Source organism: Monodon monoceros, unplaced genomic scaffold, assembly GCF_005190385.1.
Source record: "Monodon monoceros isolate NGI ecotype Baffin Bay Population unplaced genomic scaffold, NGI_Narwhal_1 Super_Scaffold_13, whole genome shotgun sequence".
Lineage (NCBI taxonomy): Eukaryota > Metazoa > Chordata > Mammalia > Artiodactyla > Monodontidae > Monodon > Monodon monoceros.
In genome coordinates, this window is record NW_021703769.1 from 27,979,625 (window position 1) to 27,992,395 (window position 12,771).

The following is a 12,771-nucleotide window of genomic DNA, read 5'->3' on the forward strand; positions in this document are numbered from 1 at the left end:
GTAATATTCCACTGTATATATGTACCACATCTCCTTTATCCATTCTTCTGTTGATGGACATTTAGGTTGCTTCCATGTCCTGGCTATTGTAAATAGTGCTGCAGTGAACATTGGGGTGCATGTATCTTTTTGAAGTATGGTTTTCTCTGGGTATATGCCTAGGAGTGGGATTGTGGGGTCATATGGTATAGTATATAGTATAGTATATAGAATGCATATAGTATTCTTGATTGAAAGTTTTTTTCAGCTCTTTGAACATATCATTCTCCTCACTTCTAGCCTACAAAGTTTCTGCTGAGAAATTCACTGATAGTCTAACAGGAACACATTGCTTTTTCTCTTGCTGCTTTCTAGATTCTATATTCTTCTGTGATATTTGACAGTTCGATTATGGTGTGTCTCAGTGTGTGTCTCTTTGGATGTATCCTGACTACAGTTCTCTGCGATTCTTGAATTTGTATGTCCATTTACTTCCTCAGATTTGGGAAGTTTTTGGCCATTATTTCTTGAAACAGGCTGTCTGCCCTATTCTCACATTCTTCTCCTTCTCAGACTCCCATATATGTATGTTGTTCCATTTGATGTTGTCCCATAAGTTTTTTAGAATCTCTTCACTTTTAATTCTTTTTTCTTTTTGCTCCTCTGGCTTGGTAATGTAGAAACTATTGTATTCAAGTTCACTGATTCTTTCTTCTGCCTGGCAAGTCAGCTGTTGATTGTCTAAGTGAAATTTTCAATTCAGTTATTGTATTCTTCTGTTCCAGGATTTATTCTTTTCTTTTCTTTTTCTGATTTTTTTATTGGAGTATAATTGCTTTACAATTTTGTGTTAGTTTCTGCTGTACAATGAAGTGAATCAGCTATATGTATACCTATATCACCTCCCTCTTGGACCTCCCTCCTACCCCCCACCCCATCCCTCCATCTAGGTTGTCACAGAGCACTGAGCTGTGCTCCCTGTGCTCTACAGCAGGTTCCCACTAGTTATCTATTTTACACATGGTAGTGTATTTATGTCAAATCTAATCTCCCAATTCGTCCCACCTTCCCCTTCCCCACCGTGTCCACATGTCCTTTCTCTACCTCTATGTTTCTATTCCTGCCCTGCAAATAGGTTCATCTGTACCATTATTCTAGATTCCACATATATGCATTAATAAACAATATTTGTTTTTCTCTTTCTGGCTTACTTCACTCTGTATGACAGACTCTAGGTCCATCCACATCTCTACAAATGACCCAATTTCGTTCCTTGTTAAATGCAGCACATGGGCTTTATCTAGTCGTGGTGAGCAGGAGATACTCTTTGTTGTGGTGTGCAGGCTTCTCATTGTGGTGACTTCTTTTGTTGCAGAGCACGGCCTCTAGGCACCCGGGCTTCAGTAGTTGTAGCACATGGGCCCAGTAGTTGTGGCTCATGGGCTCTAGAGTGCAGGCTCAGTAGTTGTGGTGCATGGGTTCAGTTGCTCCACAGCATGTGGGATCTTCCTGGACCAGGGCTTGAACCCGTGTCCCCTGCATTGTCAGGCGGATTCTTAACTACTGCACCACCAGGGAAGCCCTCATTCCTTTTTACAGCTGAGTAATATTCCATTGTATACATGTACCACATCTTCTTTATCCACTTATCTGTCGTTGGACGTTTAGGTTGTTTCCATGTCCCGGCTATTGTAAACAGTGCTGCAATTAACATTGGGGTACATGTGTTCTTTTGAATTATGGTTTTCTCAGGGTATATACCCAGTAGTGGGATTGCTGGGTCATATGGTAGTTCTATTTTTAGCTTTCTAAGAACCTCCATACTGTTCTCCATAGTGACTGTATCAATTTACATTGCCACCAGCAGTGCAAAAGTGTTCCCTTTTCTCCACGCCCTCTCCAGCATTTATTGTTTGTAGAATTTTTGGTGATGTCCATTCTGACTGGTGTGAGGTGATACCTCATTTTGGTTTTGATTTGCATTTCTCTAATAGTTAGTGATGTTGAGCATCTTTTCATGTGCCTCTTGGCCATCTGTATGTCTTCTTTAGTGAAATGCCTATTTAGGTCTTCCACCCATTTTGTAATTGGGCTTTTTTTTTTTTCTTTTGATATAGAGCTCCATGAGCTGTTTGTATATTTTGGAGATTAATCCTTTGTCTGTTGTCCCGTTTGCAAATATTTTCTCCCATTCTGAGGCTTGTCTTCTTATCTTACTTATGGTTTCTTTTGCTGTGCAAAAGCTTTGAAGTTTCATTAGGTCCCATTCGTTTATTTTTGTTTTTATTTTCATTACTCCTGGAGGTGGATCAAAAAAGGTTTTGCTGCGATTTATGTCAAAGAGTGTTCTGCCTATGTTTTCCACTAAGAATTTTATAGTGTCCAGCCTTACATTTAGGCATTTAATCCATTTGGATTTTATTTTTTTGTGTATGGTATTAGGTAGTATTCTAATTTCATTCTTATTTATTTATTTATTATTTATTTTTGGCTGCATTGGGTCTTTGTTGCTGTGCATGGACTTCCTCTAGTTGTGGCAAGTGGGGGCTACTCTTTGTTGCAGTGCGTGGGCTTCTCATTGTGGTGGCTTCTCTTGTTGTGGAGCACGGGCTCTAGGTGTGCAGGCTTCAGTAGTTGTGGCACACAGGCTCAGTAGTTGTGGCACATGGGCTTAATTGATCTGCAGCATGTGGGATCTTACTGGACCAGGGCTCGATCCCGTGTCCCCTGCATTGCCAAGTGGGTTCTTAACCCCTGTGTCACCAGGGAAGCCCCTAATTTCATTCTTTTACATGTAGCTGTCCAGTTTTCCAAACACTACTTATTGAAGAGGCTGTCTTTTCTCCGTTGTATGTTCTTGCCTCCTTTTTCATAAGTTAGGTGACCATATGTGCATGGATTTATCTCTGGGATTTCTATCCTGTTCCATTGATCTATGTTTCTGTTTTTGTGCCAGTACCATACTGTCTTGATTACTGTAGCTTTGTAGTATAGTCTGAAGTCAGGGAGCATGATTCCTCCAGCTCTGTTTTTCTTTCTCAAGACTGCTTTTGATATTCAATGTCTTTTGTGTTTCCATACAAATTGTAAAATTTTTTGTTCTAATTCTGTGAAGAATGCCATTGGTAGTTTGATAGGGATTGCGTTGAATCTGTAGATTGCTTTGGGTAGTATAGTCATTTTCACAATATTCATTCTTACAATCCAAGAACATGGTATATTTTTCCATCTGTTTATGTCATCTTTGATTTCTTTCATCAGTGTTTTATAGTTTTCTGAATACAAGTCTTTTGCCTCCTCAGGTAGGTTTATTCCTAGGTATTTTATTCTTTTTGTTGTGATGGTAAATGGGATTGTTTCCTTAATTTCTCTTTCTGATTTTTCATTGTTTGTGTTTAGGAATGCAAGAGATTTCTGTGCATTAATTTTGTATCCTGCAACCTTACTAGATTCATTGATTAGTTCTAGAAGTTTTCTGGTGGCATCTTTAGGATTTTCTATGTATAATATCATGTCATCTGCAAACAGTGATAGTTTTCCTTTTCTTTTCCAGTTTGGATTCGTTTTATTTTTTTTTCCTTCTCTGATTGTCATGGTTAGCACTTTCTAAACTATGTTGAATAAGAGTGGCGATAGGGGACATCCTTGTCTTGTTCTTGATTTTAATCCAAATGCTTTCAGTTTTTCACCATTGAGAGTGATGTTTGCTGTGGGTTTGTCATATATAGTCTTTATTATGTTGAGGTAAGTTCCCTCTATGCCCACTTTCTGGAGAGTTTTTATCATAAATGGGTGTTTTGGGTTTGTTTTTGTTGGTCTTTTTCTTCTGTTTCCCGCCTGGAGTAGTTCCTTTAGCACTTGTTGTAAAGTTCTTTTGGTGGTGCTGAATTCTCTTAGCTTTTGCTTGTCTGTAAAGTTTTTGATTTCTTTGTCGAATCTGAATGATATCCTTGCTGGGTAGAGTAATCTTGATTGTAGGTTTTTCTCTTTCATCACTTTAAGTATATCCTGCCCCTCCCTTCTGGCCTGGAGAGTTTCTCTGAATAATCAGCTGATAACCTTATGGGGATTACTTTTTATGTTATTTTTTGCTTTTCCCTGGCTGCTTTTAATATTTTTCTTTGAATTTAATTTTTGTTAGTTTGATTAATATGTGTCTTGGTGTGTTTCTCCTAGGGTTTATCCTGTATGGGACTCTCTGTGCTTCCTGGACTTGGGTGACTATTTCCTTCCCCATGTTAGGGAAGTTTCCCACTATAATCTCTTTGAATATTTTCTCAGACCTTTTCTTTTTCTCTTCTTCTTCTGGGACCCCTATAATTCGAATGTTGGTATGTTTAGTGTTGTCTCAGAAGTGTCTGAGAATGTCTTCAATTCTTTTCATTCTTTTTTGTTTATTCTGCTCCTCGGCCGTCATTTCCACCATCCTGTCTTCCAGCTCAGTTATTCATTCTTCTACTTTAGTTATTCTGTTATTGATTCCTTCTAGTGTATTTTTCACTTCAGTTATTGTGTTGTTCATGTCTGTTTGTTTGTTCTTTAGTTCTTCTAGATCTTTGTTAAACATCTCTTGTATTTTCTTGATCTGTGCCTCCATTCTATTTCTGGGATTCTGGATCATCTTTACAATCATTAGTCTGAATTCTTTTTCAGGTAGGTTGTCTATTTCTTCATTTATTTGGTCTTGTAGCTTTTTACCTGGCTCCTTCATCTATGACATATCTTTTTGTCATCTCATTTTTTTTTTTGATAGGTGGGATTGTGTTCCTGTCTTAGTGGTTGTTTGGCCTGGGGCTTCCAGCACTGGAGTTCATAGGCTGTTGGGTAGAGCTGGGTCTTTGTACCAGGATGAGGACCTCTGGGAGACCTCATTCCAATGAATCTTCCCTGGAGTCTGAGGTTCTCTGTTAGTCCAGTGGTTCAGACTTGGAGCTCCCACTGCAGGAGCTCAGGCCCGACCCCCAGATCGTGAACCAAGTTCCTGCAAGCTGCGTGGGGTAGCAAAAAAAAAAAAAAAAAGAAGAGCAGAACAATAACAAAGAGTAAAAAATAAAATAAGATTAGAAAACTAACAGACACATTAGAAAAAATAAATAAAAATATAGATGAAACAACAACTGGGAGGTAAAACAGAACAGCAATAGCAAAAAAGAGTTGTAATAAAAAGAAAGGTGAAAAAAGCCTTGACAGTGGGGAGGCAGGGCTTAGGCAGGGGCAGAGTTTAGGTAGTGGGCGGGGCCTATGCTTAAGACACACAGGGCCAGAAAAGGCTCTGGGGTGGTGGGGGGTGGGGCTTAGGCTTAATGCAGCAGGAGGGGCCCAGGAGTGCCTGTGACCTTTGAGGGCAGAGGGCCAGGTTCAGGATCCCAGCAGGCTCCCTGGGCCCGAGTGGGCAGGGAAACACTAGGCACGTTCTGCCTGATCCTCTGATCTTGGAGGGTCCCTCCCTGTTGGCCTCTCCTCTTCTTCCGGTCCTCCCTCCTATGATCCTAGGACCCTGGTCGCTGGAGGGGGCCCCGGTAGGTGGAGGACCTGGCTGGGCACCCCAGCAGGCTTCCTGGGGCCTGATTGGGCAGCAGAAATGCTAGGCAAGTTCCCCCCCGATCCACCGAGCCTCCAAGGGTCCCTACAGTTGTAGGAACCCCTCCCATCTCCCAGCCGCCCCTCAGGGGTGCTGGTCCTCTCCAGCCTCCACTTCTCTTCCCCCCTCACTCCCCCACCACGTCCTTCCTGGTCGCTCGGGGCTTCCTCCCGTCTCCTTGTGTGTCGAGTTCCCCCACCAGTGTCCGGCAAACTCCGCATCCTCCCACGCTGCCATCTTGACTGCCTCTCTAGAATTTATTCTTTCCTTCTACATAGTTTCTATTTCTTTGTTTATAGTCTCACTTTGCTCATGCATAATTTTCCTGATTTCATTTAGTTGCCTATTTGTGCCCTCTTTTAATTCATTGAGCATCCTTATTATGATTATTTTGAATTCTTAGTTTGGTAATTCATAAATCTATGTTTCTTTAGGATTGGTGTCTGGAGATTTAATTTGTTTCCTTGAATAGGTTATGTTTCCCTCTTTCTTTTTATGTCTTGTTATCTTCTGGTGACACACTGGAATTTGAACTCAGCTACCTATCCCATCTTTGCAGTCTGCTGTCCTACATGAAGGCCCTTTTCCAATCACCCCTCAGAGCCATTCTAGGTACATCATTAAATTATACTTCTTTTTCTACCTCGTTACCCGTTCAACACAGATGAGCAGTTACCAGTGTACAGCACACTGACACAGACTTCCTTTGTCTGGGATTTGGACATTGGAACTAATCCCTTTGTCTTCCTATCTGGATCTATCTTTCACCCCAGGTCCTCTGTAGCCAGGTCCTATGTTCCTTGTAAAGTTGGAAATCTCTCACTCTGCTTTTATACTCCAGATCGAGGTTGGGCTCAGTCTAGGTCTCCTATCAGTGAGGGAGCAAGTTCCCTACAGTGTGGTTTTATGTGATGCTGTTGGTTTTTGGGGTGCTGCTTCCCAGGCATTGACTAGGCAGTGTTCCACCATCCTGAGAAGCAACACTTCCCTCAGGCACCCTGAACTCCTGGATTGCAAATATGTCATTTTGTCCATTGTGGAGTTGGGTTTTCCAGACTAAATATTTTTAGGCCTGCTTTTGACATACCAGTGTATATAGTGGTTTTGTTTTTATTGAATGTTCAGAGGTCATCTTTTTAGCAGCAGAATCTAGGAAACACCTAAACTCTATGAGTGTGTGTATCTGTATGTGTATTTGTGTGTGTGTGTGTGTGTGTGTGTGTGTGTGCCATATCTAAAATAGGATAGCAATTTTATTCTACTGTTGCCTTATGAGGATTAAATAAAATAACAAAGTGTCTGGCAATCATCAATACTGCATGCCAAGCTTTATCCAGGATGCTGAATGAGACTCTATCACTGTGGCTGGACCATCTACACAGGATGTGCAGAAGAGATGGTCCAAGACTAGCTCTGTCATCAGTAGCCTAACACCTACTGAGACAGTATATAAAAGGAGGCTGCGTGAGGAATCATATGAGAGATTAGAGCAGGGATTTCTTTACAGCATGGATTGTGGAAATGCTTAGGGGAGGGAAGAGGAGTTCACCCCACCTCAGGTTGACTGAGGGGTTTTAGGAGGACCCTTAAGCTGGACATGTGTCCCTGGAAGTTTCACTCTTTCACACCCAAACAAGTGTAGGTGAGGGGCTGGCTGGCTGTTTGAACTGCAGCTTGTAGTTCCCTGGGGGATATCTCAGAGGGAATCACAACAGTGCTATTTGAAAAAATTATATTTGGACTTCTCCACCCACTACTGGCTACCACTGTGTCACTGAAGGGGAAAAATGGAAAGGAAAATGGTTAGGAAGTTCTCTTTTCTGTTTCCTCTTTCTCAGTCTTGGGGGATCCAGAGACAGCAGTGAGAGGAAGAATGAATGGAAGAGAAGCTGGGAAATGGTGAAGAAGCCTACTCATCACTCAGCACCACACAGGTTTCCCACTTGGGGCTGGTCTATCTGTGGGAGTGGAAACTACTGAATGAGAGATTGCAATTTTTATAACCTGAATAATATGTAATGACTATTACCCATTAGGGGGATGATTTGTTAGATCTTATTTGAAAGGTTATTGTGAGGGAGAATGAAGTGGTTTTCTCCTTGAACCCTACTGAGTCCAGTATGTCCAATAAATTTGTTACAGTAACAGGAACACAAAGGGAGTCTGTTTAAGAGGTTTGGGTAAAATTCACCTGGATAGAGGTGGGGAAAAGTCATTTGTGTAGACTCTCCCTGTCTACCTTTGTCTTGATCTGCAATGTCAGAGACCTCTGGGTTTAGCTCCCCAATACTCCTGTTCTGTCCCTCATCCTACTCACAGGGCCATCCTGGGAGTAGGGTCCACAGTAGCAGCAACCAGGGGCAGTAATGTGGGTTGCCTGGATGTGGCCAGCCATGGTACCTGGAATCCCATGTTCTGATAACCAGAAGATTTACCCTGAGAAAGGAGCAAGGGCAGGACAGTGCCTGGGGCCAGAGACTAGACAGGAAAGGATTTCAGGCCTACCCCTCACAGGAGGTGAAGTAAAGGGCTGCTTCTTCCCAGCCTTCCCCCCCTGGAAACTAGGCGAAGGCACATGACAATATCCCACGTCAGAAAATTGCCTTTCTGGGCTTCCCTGGTGGCGCAGTGGTTGAGAGTCCGCCTGCCGATGCAGGGGACACGGGTTCTTGCCCCGGTCTGGGAAGATCCCACATGCCGTGGAGTGGCTGGGCCCGTGAGCCATGGCCGCTGAGCCTCCGCGTCCGGAGCCTGTGCTCCGCAACGGGAGAGGCCACAACAGTGAGAGGCCTAAGTACCGCAAAAAAAAAAAAAAAAAAAAAGAAAATTGCCTTTCTGCCACAAGGGAAATGACAGACGTTGGTGAGCCCTAGATTTGAGCCTAGAACTATCTCATTGTCAAGCCTTCCTTACTGTCAAGTACTCATCGCTGTCTTCCCAAAAGAATGATTTTCCTAAACATTATGGTTTCCTAGAAACTTCTAGTCACAGATCATGGGATAAGCTGGAGGAGCTGGCAGGACCAGGGAACTTTCTCTGCAGTCCTAGACTGAGGATTCTCTCTTCTTTTCCTCCCATTCTGTCTCCTGCCTTCTTTTTACCCTTCCCTGCATTCCTTCTTTATATTGTATTGTATTGTAGTCATTCATTCATTCACTCCACAAGTATTGAGCACCCATTATGTACCAGGTTCTCGGTGCTTAGGAATTACCAGTGGACCAAACAGACAAAACTCGCTGCCTTCTTGGAGTTTACATTTTAGGGAGTAGGGGGAAAGGCAAGCAATACATAATAAATAATAAATAAAACAGATAAGTAAATGATGGAGTGTGTTAGAAAGTGATAAGTCCTATGAAAAAAGCATAGAGAAAGGAAAAGGAGATGAGGTGAGCCCATGGGAGTCCAGGTAAGGACTTTGTAGTTTTCTCTCAGTGACGAGAGCAGCTATCACAAGGTTTTGAGCAGAGAAGGGACAGGATCAGGCTTTTGTTTAAAAGTATCCCCTGCTGGCTCTATTGAGAATGGATGAGGCAAGGACAGAAGCAGGGAGACCAGTGAGGCGCTAATTGCAACAATCTAGAAAAGAGGGTGGTGGGTGAATCTAAGCAGTGGAGATGGAGAGACGTGGTTGGATTCTGGATGTGTTTTAAGGTAGAATCAACAAAATTTCTGATAGGAAGTATGCGGGTTGAGAGACAAGAGGAGTCAAGGATGCCTCCTAGATTTTTGGTCAAACACCTGGACGAAGGGGGTTCCCAATTACTGAAATGGGGAAGCCTATGGGTGTAGCAGCTTTTAGGGGGATGAGAAGAAGGTCAGTTTTGAAATATTAAATTTGCTTTCTAAGTGGAGCTACTGAGTAGGTAGTTATAATATTTAAGACAGAGGTCCCAGATGGAAGAATAACTTTAGGAGTTCTTGGGTTATCAATGGTATTTAAGGTCACTGACGTAGACAAGAGGATCAAAGGAGAGTATATGGTCATTAAGAGTGAGGGAGTTTGAACTAGACTGCCTGGGCAGTCACTTACCATTTACGTGAACTAGGGCAAGTTACTGAAACTTTGTGTCCCTCAGCTGTGAAATGAAGATAGTTATTGGCCACACTGCATCTGCTCTTTGTGAAGACAAAGAATTCATACATGTAAAGCATTCAAAACAAAGTCTGGCACACAATAAGCTCCCAGTACATGTTAGCTGGTTATTGGTTTTATAACAGATATGAGTTTTTCCATTACAAAAGAATGTCACTATTTTTAAAAAATATTGGAAATAATTTCAGTATTAAAGACAGTCTGCAAGTATAGTACAAAGAACTATTTTTTTCAGAAACATCTGTGAATAAATAGTTGACACTTTGCCTTATCATCCCTAAATATTTGTGTGTATTTCCTACAAATAAGGACATTCTCTTGCATTGTCACAATACCTTCCAAATCAGGAACACTGAAATATTACTATCATCTTATCTTCAGATTCCCTCCTAGTTTTGCCAATTGTCCCAAGATGTCTTTTGGGATCGAATTTTGGCCAGACCTGCTTCTGCTGCTGTCACGGAGAGCATCTGGGGAGAACTTTGCTGACCACTGAGAAGATGACGAACTCAAGCTATTGGAGTGAGATGAGCAGCAGCAGCTGTGGGACTCAGCAGTCCCCAGAGGTGCTGCAGTGCCAGCCCCAGAATTACCACTCCTACCATCAGTCAAGCCAAGCCCAGCAGCCTCCAGAAAAAATGTTGTGTATGAGTGACTGAGGACTTACAGTGGGCCCATGAACAAGGTGGTTCAGGAGTTGGACCCCATCAGCTCATGGGAAGTGCTCTCCCCTCTCAAAACTACCTCCCCCTACAAAAGCTTGGTTTGGAGTGACCATTCCCAGGAACTTCATTCTCCAACTCTGAAAATATCTACTTGTGCCCCAAGCACTCTACATACAACCCCAAATACTGAACAGGAACTCCATTCTCCAACAGTGAGAGTCACTACATATCCACAGACCATTTTTAGGTGATATATAGTGCAAAATCCTGAACAGGAACCACTGTCTCCATTCCTAAGAGGAGGCCATTTCTTTCCAGGAGATAATGTTATTTATGAAAAAACCATAAGAAAAGTGGAAAAGCTAAATATGGATCAGGAATGCTATCCTCAGGTTCAGCCATCATCACACTGTCCAACAGCCCCAGATCATCCACTCTCCACACTGTCAACAATAACATTCTAGCCAGCAAATCCAAACCATCACAGGAAGTGATTCAATTTCTACAAACACTGGAATTGAACTGTGTCATGGTGGCTCAAACCAGGCACATGAGCAGGTGGTAATTCAGGATGATGGCCGTGAAAAATTGACCCCCAAGTATTTTGGAGAGTTGCTTGCTGATCTAAGCTGTAAAAATACAAGACCTTATTAGAACATATGCAGAGAACTGGAGGAAGCAAACAGGACTTTGAGTCTACAGATGAGTCAGAAGACATTGAATCAGTGATTCCAAAAGGACTGTAAGAACTTACAAAACAGCAACTTCTCTATGCTGCAGATGAGGGGTATGTCTGATAAATCACTACGGCTAGTGCTGTCCACATTCAGCAACATACAGGAGGAGTGAGGACATCTTCACAATGACTTGACATCACTGGAAAATGACAAGATAAGACTTGAGAAAGACTTGGCATTCAAAGAAACTCAAATAAAAGAGTCTGAAGAACTCTTGGCATCAGTGAGAGCAAATAATCACCAGCAGCAGCAAGGACTTCAAGACTCAACCTCAAAATGCCAAGCAAAGTGCCAAGCATTGGAAGAAAACAATCTCTCTCTTCAGCGTATGTTATCAGACATAGAATATAGACTAAAAGAACTGGAATACTGTAAGCCTAATTTAGAGCAAGAGAAGAAAAATCTTAGAATGCAAGTTTCTGAGACTTGCACAGGCCCAATGCTGCAGGCTAAAATGGATGAGATTGGCAACCATTATAGGGAGATGGTAAAAAACTTAAGAACGGAGAAAGACAGAGAGATCCGCAAACTAAGGACTCAATTAAATCAGTACCAAAAAGATGTTTCAAGAAGAGAAGGAAGTTTCAGTGACTTCTAATTCAAGATTCATGATCTGACAAGCTTGCAGGAAGACAAGGATTCCCTTATAAAGTGTCAGTCAGAGGAACTCTCGAAATTGAGACAAGAAATATATTCATCTCATAACTGACCTTTCAGTGGTGGAGGGACAACTATTAACACTAGAAAGTACGGAACACAATATCCAATCCTAGGCCTCCTGTATAATAACTATGAATATATACCACCAGGGAGTGACACACAGACTATTGTGATTGAGAAACGGAAGACAAATGGACTTGTCCATGAATGAATCTCCAACTCAAAGGAATTTTTTTTGTGTCTTCACTAGTACTTTGTTATTTTTCCATAACTAAAGACAATCAATATTTTGAATCATTCTACCACTTAGCAAGTCTAATGGAATCAATTAGCTATAAAAATGACTGTTTATCCAGCCATTTACAAGGCCTGACTCCTTTCTATCACACTTTTGTATTCAGTATAGCAACGCACCAATTATTAAAACTCAATTACAGACACTGTAGGACTTAATCCACTATTTTTCAATAGGGTGCTCCCTAGACACTGAATTAATTTGTTGGGGTAGAGATTTTACAAGTTATTCCATTAAAAGGTTTTCTATGGTATTAGATGTGCAATTTAGCTACAAGAGTAAATACTGTTTGTTTGCCTTTTTAACAACAACAACGAAAAGCAATATTATAGAATTTTAAAAACCCAGTTTATTTTTATTTTATTTTTACATCTTTATTGGAGTATAATTGCTTTACAATGGTGTGTTAGCTTCTGCTTTATAACAAAGTGAATCAGTTATACATATACATATGTTCCCATAGCTCTTCCCTCTTGCATCTCCCTCCCTCTCACCCGCCCTATCCCACCCCTCTAGGTGGTCACAAAGCACCGAGCTGATCTCCCTGTGCTATGCGGCTGCTTCTTACTATCTATTTTACGTTTGGCAGTGGATATATATGTCCATGCCACTTTCTCACATTGTCACAGCTTCCCCTTCCCCTTCCCCATATCCTCAAGTCCATTCTCTAATAGGTCTGTGTCTTTATTCCTGTCTTACCCCTAGGTTCTTCATGACATTTTTTTTTTCTTAAATTCCATATATATGTGTTAGCATACAGT

General features: G+C 41.7%; 1 pseudogene; it reads left to right on the forward strand.

Moving 5' to 3' along the window:
• The first annotated feature begins 10,153 nt into the window (after positions 1-10,153).
• LOC114894209 lies at positions 10,154-11,922 on the forward strand (annotated as a pseudogene).
• The last annotated feature ends 849 nt before the right edge of the window (positions 11,923-12,771 follow it).